This window comes from Rosa rugosa, chromosome 2, assembly GCF_958449725.1.
Source record: "Rosa rugosa chromosome 2, drRosRugo1.1, whole genome shotgun sequence".
Classification (NCBI taxonomy): domain Eukaryota; kingdom Viridiplantae; phylum Streptophyta; class Magnoliopsida; order Rosales; family Rosaceae; genus Rosa; species Rosa rugosa.
Genome location: NC_084821.1, coordinates 13,916,623 through 13,927,627, shown reverse-complemented (window position 1 = coordinate 13,927,627; position 11,005 = coordinate 13,916,623).

Sequence of the window (11,005 nt, the reverse complement as noted above, 5' to 3'; positions counted from 1 at the left end):
ATAAACAAACCAGAGCAGAAGAGTTGGGTTACTAACCTGAACAGTTGGATTTCACTACTCAACACTAGTTTCGCCTTGAAGACCCGCTCTTAACCTGCTGCTCCTTCCAACCAACTTGGCATATTACTATTTATTGAGATAACCAAGATCAGATTATTGCAATATTAAAATTGAATAGGACTTTGTTTCAGCGACATAAGATTATAAAAAAAAAAAAAAAAAAAAAAACTAACAGTCCAATGATAGTTCAGTTCATTCTTTGAAGTCATAGTGCACCTCTATAAACTACTCAACATATTTATTCATTATAGGATAGATATAAGTTCCACAACCGACCATGTCTAAACTGAACAAGAACCCAATAGAGCTAATATGATCCAAAAAACATAGATTTCATAACCATTATCTAGTTGTAAGTTTTAAAACAAAAACAAAGAGTTGAGACCAGCTCAAGTAAAACTAAATTTGTTTCATACTTTTGGTTCAACCTAATAAATGAGACATGTATTGGGTTACGGATTAAAAAAATATTAGAGAAAGAGTAAAGGCATGTGCACACAAAACAAATACAGCAACATTATTCTCTTTATAAGGCACCAAGAATCAACATTGAATGAACACTTACCATCAACACGTGCAATGGTTGCTTCTCATTTATGCAGGCCGGGCTTGACAAAGGGTTCAACCAAGTTGCCTAATGCATGCTGTTTCAATTCTTGCAACTGCATAATTTGAAACGGGTGAGTTAGATAAAAATATCCTCAGAACACAGCAATAGGATAAGAGGAATGCAAAGCATGTGAGTGAAGAACCTAAAAGAAATGCAAAGTACTGAGAAGGAAAGAGAAAAAGAAAAAACAATTAACTCCACAACAACAACAACAGATGAAGAAATCAAAAGCTGCAAAGGTAGGGTTGAGCTGTTAACAGCAATAACAACATTTAAACTATAACTCCATAACTCATCTTTTAGTCCTTCACTTTAAAATTACTCCCACATTCCTTCTTCACACTTAGAGACAGAAGATGCTATGGAAACAATGCAGGTACTAGCTACAGCTTTAGTTCCTTACTTTGAGATTGAAAACTAATAACTTTTAAGTGAAAATCCATTCAACTTCTTAATCTCCTAACCACTGTCCTTATATACAACCTATATTCGGATTCTACATCAACAACAATTAATCATCGTTTGATTTGATAAGAGAAAGAGGCTTAATCCAATATAAAAAGTAACATTCCTAGTCTCTAATAATGGTCATATACAAATGTATCAGAGGAAAGAGTAGGTTAACACTTGTACTATTTAGGAGGATAGTCACTCAATAGGACCAGACACACATTAAGCCTTCCTAAAGGTCCCACATATATGAAAGTAAATAAATGGAGAAAAAGGAGAGGCAGCTATAGCTTTACATTGCATCTCCCATTCACTAGGGCAATAATAAACTCTACCAACTTTTACCGAAAAATATAGCATTCGGACTACCAACAGACAAGGAGCATATATTCAGATTGGAGTAAATGCAGAGCTCAGGAAAACTCCTCACAATCTAAACCATTCCGTATGGGCTAATAGTTGTAGAGTTTCTACAAGTCACCACTAGCTCAAAACCTTTTAACATAGGCAATACTAGGAATTCATTACTAAAGTTAATTCAGGCAAAGCAAAAACATATCTATATTCAGATATTCAACAAACAAATAAGCTTGCAAGTCAACAAGTTCGTAGCCATTTTTAATTGCTAAGCAACCTATAACACAAAAGCTGAAAGTTTTGCAGCAATAAAATGCAGAGGCAAACAGAACACAATTCAGAAAACACACCAAAGAATCTGCAAACAAAGAGAAACAACACCTCATTCACCCCAAGGTAACATCGGGTTTGCCGAAATATCACAACAAAAACCCAGAAATCTATCTAAACTCTAAACTAGCTAACATCAACTACTTGCTCAAAATTCCAATACAAAACCCACATCGATTCAGTACCATTAAAATTTAATCTGAGCAGTACCTGAAGTGGTCGAGTTGAGAGAGAAATCCTCCAGGGAGCAACGACGTTTCGATACAGGAATCCGTTGGGCTTTTCTTCAAACTCGAGTTGAGGCCCTGCATGTATTACCAGTCGGTCAATTTGGTACCAAATTCATAAAAGTTGGCTGCTTTGTATCTGAAGAACTTGATAAAAGTTGTCCAAATATTTGATACTAAAACAATCATACTTACAAAGATTACTTCGTCTCCTTCAAGAGTCCAGATCTGCACCTTCGAGAGTCGCCTTGTATTACCCACTGGCCTCCCGGTCGTTCTTTGAAGCCACTAGCGCCGAATCGCTGCCGATTTCTTGCAGTCGCCGACCTTCAATTCGAGAGACTAAGACGGAACGGCACCGTTTAGAAAAGCCTGGATGATGTCCTCCTCCTCCTCGGAGCACAATGCTTGGTCGGCGTCGACATTCTTGGTTTGGCAGGAGGAGGGCAGCAGCGGACGTCGTGTTAGTGGAAGGCGCGTAAGATGAAGGACTGGATGAAGGAGGCGATCGACGAGGGTAACAATGGCCGCGAGTTCGACTGAGTCGAGTTTTGGGAGGAGATCGAGTATGGGTCCAGAATGGAGGTTAATTCAGAGTCGAGTTTTGGAGGAGCTCGATCGAGTATGGCCGCTTAGGGTTTTTGTTTTGGTTTTGGGGTCGGGCCTGGTGTTTTTTTTTTCTAAGTGTGAAAATTTTAAGTTTTCGTCCCCGCGCCTTTGAATTCATTAAAACACTTAGCGCTTTTTGCAAAAATAGGTTCCCGCAAATTTTCGAACTAAATTTTTAACACCGGTCATTTTAAGAACTGATGTTAATGACATACATTTAAATCAGTATTTTCGTAAAACGATGTTATATTTATTTTTTACATCGTGGGCCAGTATGACCGATTTAAATGATGTGATGTAAATGAACAGATTTCTAGTAGTGAAGCAAAGCAAAAGCAAGGGTCAACTGAGGAAGCTGTGGATTCAGAAATAGTGGTAACAAGCATCTATAGTTAAATATTTTTGTTCAAAATATATAATATATATACGTACTGTTCTAGCACATTATTACTTCCCGCTCAATTATGCCTTAGCCTTTGAATTACATAAATCTTCTAGCACTCTATGCTTATATATTTAGTTATGGATTCTTTATATATGTAGAAACAAGTGAAAAGTACAAGGAAGAAGAAGAAACAGTTTTTGAACCAACTTCTATAAAGAATGATGCTGTTGCGAAAGTACTTGGTCCAGATCCACGAAGACAAGTAAGAGGGTATGGGTTCGGTGCGCTACCTTCAAAAGTGATGCTCAATCACATGTAAGTAACAAGGTCACAATGTTAGAGAATGCTCTTGCTGCTCAAACACAAGTGGTAGACAAATTGCAAGAGATGGTGAGAGGCCTTTGTGCTCGGCTAGACCAAGGAGGAATTAACAATGTAAGTTTTCACTTACATTAGTTGATGCTAATACAGTACATATCTTACCTCTTTTTGATACATTTAGTTAGATTATTGACTGCTTTTTTTTTTTTTTTTTTGGATTTTCACTAAAGGAACACACTAGTGCACAACAATCTGCTACTGAGATTGGAAATAGAAAACGTAAAGAAAATCCAAGTGTTAGAAGTACTGGTAGTGATATAGCACAGAGCAAACAGAAAGATGCAAGTGTTAGAAGTTCTTATAATGAGACAAAAAATGGCAGCCCAATTCAGCAAAGTTTTAATGGAAAGAAGCAACTTTCTAGACAAGATAACCCAAAAAAGGTCCAGAAGACAGATTTGGAGAAACAAGTGCAGTTGTTAAGTTGGTTTGCTAAAGAAGAAGTAGTTGTTGCAAGTGCTAGTATTATATCAAAAGATCCACAAGTTGAGGTGCATCATGTGCCTCTTGGCCATGATTGTTGGAAAGTATCGGTGCATGAAGTTTTTCATGATATAGCCTTGTATCGCCCAACAAGCGAGTTTAGTAAATCCACAGGAAGTATGATTGCATGGCCTATCAAGTACATCAAAGTGAATTAGGCATTTTGGAGGTAATTGCTTCTATTTGCTTATGATACATTAATTGCTGAATTAGAACTTTAGCTGCATGTGTTTTCCTTGAATGAAAAACAAATATGACAGGCTACATTTCATTGCTCTTTTTGTGTTTGTTTTGGTTATGCAGGTAAAAATTGGCATCATGCATGGTATGAAGATGTTTAAAAGGCCAAACCATGGATCACTATAGATTTATCTTTTGCAATTAACAAAGATGATTCTAATCTAAGATGCTCTTTGGTAATCTAGAATGTTTTCTATTTTGGCATGCATTGTGATGATAAATTGTTGGTATTAAGTTGTTTCTATACAGTACTGAATTGCTATTGGCAAATTAATTTACATTTAGTAATTTCATACTTGCAGTTTATTATCTACATTCTTATCTCAAAAGCTTGTGTAGTTTTATTTAGATTTTGAAACGGTATTGCAAAATTTACAGGAAAAAAAATTCGGCTCAAATATTACCCGCCACAAATTTTCAAAAAAAATTCTGTAAACACGACCACATTTACGGCTTGCTTATTGAGCAATCACAACGTGCTTGCTAGTCAATCACGGCGTGCTTTTGAGATCAGTTACGGCGTGCTTCTGATGTCAATTACGGCGTACTTTTATATTTCAAAATCGAAATAAATAATTTATAGAACCCTTTTACGGCGCACCATTTTGTCTTTTACAGCGTGCTTCTGAGATCAGTTACGGCGTGCTTCTGATGTCAGTTACGGCGCGCTTTTATATTTCAAAATCGAAATTCAAAATCTCTAAAACTCTTTTACAGCGCTCTTATATGTCTTTCACGGCGTGCAGGTGGGGTCTTTTACGGCATTCTCTAAACACGCCGTAAAAGAGTTTTGTCTTTTACGGCATGCCCATTTACGGCGCGTTTTTGTGGGCTGTAATTTGTCTTTTACGGCGTTCTTTGTGGGCCGTAAAAGACCATTTTTCTGGTAGTGTTGAGGGCAAGGCAGCGAATCCTTCTATCTGCGGTCTGATCAGGATGTTTAATATAATTGATCAAAGGGATGTGCCAATCCACATCAATGGGCTCCAAAGTCTCTACATGTGCATATGCCTCTTTTTCGATCAAATATGAAGACAATCAATCATACAAAGAATGAAAGGCCGCTACCTCTTCCTCCATGAGGTCATGATCCATTAATTAAAACTTGGAGATGGCACCGCATGTCCAGGCCTTTCGAGGTCATTTTTTGCGACCGCGAGCCCCCATTGTGAGAATTCAGAGGCCGTCACCGCTGTAGGGCGGTCCTTATCATCAATACCAACGACCTGTAACGGAGAGATTGGTTCTAGGTAGTACCTTGCATCCACGTAGCTGGCGGACACCGAAAAAGGTCGCGGGTCTGCTTTGACAATTTCCGCCTTATCCGCGACTCTGTCCCATATGATCAGCTCCTGATGAAGGGTGGATGGGACACAATAACTCCGGTGGATCCAGATGCGGCCCAGAATTGCAATATATGCCGCATAACAATCTATAACAAAGAAAGCGTAAACCCCTTCTGCTGGACCCACCTTGACTTGTAGGAAAATCAAACCCAATGTTTTGGTTACAATCCCGGCAAAGTTCTTTAGCGTAAGGGACATGGATTGGATTTTCTCTTTCTTGATCCCTAACAGATGCATGGTTCTGGTGGTCAAGACGTTAACTGCAGCGCTTGTGTCTACCATGATCTTGCTAACCTTGATTCCGTTCACATCGGCGATGATATATAATGGCCTCATGTATTGTGCCATTGCTGGCGTTGGCTTGTTGAAACCCATGCCCTGGTCTCTCACATTGGTGTTTGTAGCCTCTGTTGCTTCGACTTCCTTCGGCGTGGGTTTCTTCAAGAGAGATGACGCTGCTGAGGTGATCTCGAACGTTCGTTTGTCCAATGATTTATCATCCTCTGCTTGGCATTCCTAAGCTGCCACTGGCAAGGCATATTTTGATGATAGGACATACACCATGTTACATGTAATGTCCAACATGTCTGCTTCTTCTTATTCCGCCGCGGGAGAGCTCAGGTCAACTTCTGCCGCAAACTTGCTTGCGTCGTAAGCGGCCAGCGATCCTTCTTGGATCATGGTCTGCTCTTGCTGATATCTGCTACGAAGGGATATTCCCTCTTCGGTGGCCCCTGCTTCGCTGATGAAGCCTCTTCGGATTTTGCAACCACTATGCTTTGAACTTTCTTAGGCCTCCACTGCACAGTAGCGGACCGATTGTCTTTGCCTCCCCCCCCCCCCAGCCTGTCAAAGATTGAAGGCTCGCTATTTCTTCCTTCGCGAGATATTCTTCTCCAAACATTGACTTTACGAGCTGGCGGAGGTTCTTGCCTCGCGAGAACTAGGGACTTCTCCTGAACGCTGCTCTTGGAGGCACGTGGCTTTTGCTCTTCGCGCGATACTTTGGGCTGCTGTTTCTGAACTCGCGGGGAAACGAATCTCTTGGAGGCCAATGCCTCCAATTGTCTCTGATACTCTTCTGGAGATTTCAGTAATTGCGATGGTTTGATCAGTCTTTGATCTAGCGCTTCCAAGGTTCGCTTTGCTTCTCTAAACCTCCGCTGGAGTTTTCTCTTCCTTGAAGAGCTCATCTCCACCTCCTTACCCTTCTTCTGTGTATACCATCTCCCTTCTCTGATGGAGGACGTCGACACCGGCGGAATGTAAGGTCTGGTTAAAATCCCTTGCCGCTTATCCGCCTGCCCTTCTTCCCTCGCGGCTTTCAACTTTTTGAATAAGTTTGAGTCCCTTGGAGAAGGAGTTTAGTATCACCTTAGGCTGCATGGTTGGAAGTTTCTAGAAGGTGATACTAACCTTATTGGCGGCAGAGATCCAAAGCGGACAGTCTGGGATGTTTCCTCATGCAGCGCTTGAGTGTCACATTCTTCCTTGCACCGCGAGCATAGGACGATGGGTAAACGATTCCTGCTTCGCAGCTTTGTCTCCAGCCCTTTTCAAATCCTTAGCCTCGTGGTCTGGACTTTGATTCTGCAGATCTTTTGCACCCCATGCTACGTCCACCATGTTGATGCCGGTATCTGGGAAGGGATCTAGGTCCACCAACGTTGCTGCTGTTGTCAGCGCCTCTACCGTTATTTAACCAGAAAGGGATCTGATCCTTCAGCTTAACACAATCGGCTGTATTATGATTCCACATATTATGGAGTTTACAGTATTTCTTCCCCCTTAGCTGCTCTGGTTTGGGAAATGAGCCGAAGTCGGTTTTCACCTTCTTCGCGGCGATCATTTCATCCAAGATTTCATGCGCTTTGTTCGCGTCGTAAGTATAACTCGCGAACTTTGGTTTGGTGAAAACCACCGATTTGAGCTTCACCGGCTCTTTGCACAACTTCAGTTGCTTTAGCGTTGAAGCCTTTTTCCCGGTGAGTTCCAGCGCAGCTATCTCGTCTTTTTCAGACTCGTCAGCCTCTGCTGTGCTAGATTCCTCACTCTTGTAGTAAGGATCAAAGGAAATGGATTGATGGCTGAGCGCAGCCACTGTTCGGTGTTTCCCTGGGATGTATGTCCCCTTCGAGGCATTTTTCATAGCGTCTATCTCCCTGTGCAAGTGCTCGAAACTTCCTACTTCTGTGATCAGTTCCCCCATGGAATTGAACATGCTTCCATGCTGTTTTTTGCGTTGGCGGGGCTCTAAGCCTTTGATTGCCAACTTCACCAGTTCTTTCTCCGGTAGAATCACGTTCAACTTTCCTTTCTGGATCTGAAAGCGCTGAAGGTACGTGACAGCGGATTCAGTTGGCTGCTGAGCCATTTGAGTGAGTGAAGCCAGATCTACTTTCGGCTCGATAGTCCCGAAGGTTTCCTTGAACAGCTTCTCCATCGTGGGCCAATTCGCAACTGATCCCGGTTGCAGCTTAGTGAACCAGGTGAAGGCAGACCCCGACAAAGAAGTAGTGAAGATGTTACACTTCAGATTGTCATCGTTCTGGTACTGGCCACACTGTACTCGAAACCTGACCAAATGGACTGCGGCACTTTCGACTTCCTCTCCCGAGAAAGTAGAGAACGTAATGTTTTTATATCCCCTAAAGATACGCCGCCTCCATGGGTCATTTTGTGTTGGGTCAACGTCTGTGAAATAAAACCCGCTGATGGCTGACCCTTTGCGGCTACGGTGATCATTGTTGGACTTCCAACCTGTTGGCTCACTGAAGGTTGGTCCTGGTGCACGTATTCAACTTCGTCGCTGTCGTATTGGGGAGACGGGCTATGGTCAACAAGGGCCCCCTCATTGATTTTCAAAGTCCTGGTTCCTTGCATACTGATGATGCGGCATTGTTCTTTCCACCCGTTGCCAGAGTAGTCTCTTTACCTCTGACTGATGCGGAAGTTGTAGTTAGAGGGGATGTGGCCGTACTGCCGCCGCTAGCTTTTTCTTGAGCATTTGGCAGTATGTACTTGCTTGACCCTGTGGGTTGGCCAAGCGAACCAAGGATGGCATTAGGATCTCCCAGAGCTTTATTCAGAACCTCTTTAGCCAGGTCTAAGTCAGCTCTTTGCATGGCAACCTGGGTCGCGAGATTGGATCCCTCATTTTTGATAGCCACAACGTCTGTGGCGATGTGTTTGCTTGCGGCCAACAGCTCTTCGTGGTTCTTCTGCATTTTTTGGTTTATACCATCCAATTGCCCTTGTGTTTGTTGTGCCCCTAGCTCAAGCTTCTTGACCGAGATCGTGAACTCATCAAGCCGTTGGCGGTCCTCCGCAAGGGCTTTTTCCAACTTCTCATGGTATGCGGCAGAATTCTGTTGAAGGATATTAAGCCGCTCTTCTATGGTCACATTCTCTGGAACGGGAATAGGCACAAAGTCAATAGTTGTAACCGCGCTCACGGCTACCTGGGTGATGCTAGACTCATCGCCAGCCTCATTAGGCTGGGCGACTGGAACTTTCTCGCCTTCAGTAGTAGGCTGTCGATTTCCTCCTTGCTCGGTTGTCATCTCGGTCGATGGCAGATTGAGCGAAAATCTCTAGATTATCAGTTCTTCAGAAAGACCACGACAGTCTGCATGCGAGTGCGGTCTGTAACTGGAGGTCTTGTGTTTCAGGCAGTTGACATAAACCTTTTGATAAGGGTTTGCGCTTGACTTCCCAATGGCTGCGATCGCGAAGAAACGCTATGCAGTATGTCCCACTAGGCATGCCAAAATGTTTGGCTCCAGTTTTGTTGCAGCTGGTCAACAGTCTATTTTCTGCGCGGGTGTGCCAGCGCTGTTCGGGTGCGGTCTTTGGGGTGTCCCTTGACCTGACTTCTTTTGAGCGATTATGGACGAGGAGAGCACCAACCTCGTCGCGGGATTCTTTGTGCCTCGTGGTGAGGACTTTTGCTAAGCTTCTTCAAAATCACACAATCGAGACTCGACGTCATAGATTGAGCAGAGCGAAAATCACTGGGAAGTGGGGAGAACTTGCTAAAGCGTGACTTTAGCTTGGCTGGTTTGCGAGGGCGTTACCCTTGCTTGGCTGGTTCCGTAACCGTTGTGGTCGCGGTACTACAGTCGGCTCCCGAGGAGACTAGGACCGAAGCACGTTGACAGAGGGTTTGGTGGAACTGACAGTCGGCTCCTGAGGATTCTGGAACTGGAGTGTGGTCACCAGTAAGAGAAGGAGAGGGGTTGCTCCGAAAAGGCTTGGATGATCATAGAGATGAATTGATGAGTTGTGTGTGTTCTGTTACTTCGTCGTAGCCTCTATATATAGGCTGCTAGACCAAAGTGGTTGACCTTAAACAAATCATGATGGAGCACTAATGGAATTATGGAGCACTAATGAATTCATGATGGTTAGATTGAATGCTTCCCCACGTTCATGCTTTTGGGTTCAAACATGGTGTACAATGAACATATAGACATCCGTGTGAGAAGATAATTTACATACTGAATTTCGTGTAAAACTTCGAATGACAGTTGATATGACAGTATTGGTTTACTGAGGTAAATACACACAGACATCAGTAAGAGTTCCAAATACATTCACACGGATTTCAGTAGCTATACTGCTTAAAACCAGAAAATTGATCAAAAGTTTGCCATTGCCTTAGTAAATATACTAACCCTAATACCTTTTCAGCCGCTTTTTACTTTCAAACCCGCAGTCACACCCTCTCTCTCGATATCATCCCCCCCCCCCCCCCCCCCCCAAATAACTCTCCATCTCTGTTGTTTCTGATGCCAACCCATGATCTTTAGCACCTCAAACCACCATCACCATTAAGAGAAGTAGAGAGAGATGAACAAAACTCGGTTATCACCACTAGACCTCAGACACCGACAAATGCCATTTCACATGCCTCACAGATCTGTTCTCTGCCCTTCCCATAAGCTTTCTTCTCGGAAGTGCTTATTCCATTGATGTAAGTTTCTTCTGCCTTTTCATACTCTTTTAATAGCCTTAGAAAAACTTGAAAGAAAACCATTGATGTAAATTTCCTCAAAACTGAAAGATTGAATCTTTTATTGCTTGTTTTAGTTCAGAGACCATGAGAATCAAAAGCTTCTGCATGGCCGCCATGTCTTCTTGGTCTTCTTCTCTCTAATTGGTATATTCCCAATCCATTTTCTCATGGCTTTTGGTTGCTTATTGTTTTTGTGTACATTGTTTCTAGAAACTTTGGTCCAGTCATGCCTCTTGAGACTTACCGGAAGACCAAGAAGAGAGACAGCGACAGCGACGAGATCGAGATCTAGATCAGCACAACGTCATTTTGGTATAGGTTCAGAGAGTTGTAGTGGCGTAAATTCATCAATATATGGTTGGTTGCCTTCATAAATATACTAACCCTAATACCCTTTCAGCCTCCTTTTCCTTTCAAACCCACAGTCACACCCTCTATCTCTCTCTCTCCCTCACTAACTCTCTGTGTCTGTTGTTTCGAACGCCAGCCCACGATCTTCAGCGCTTCACA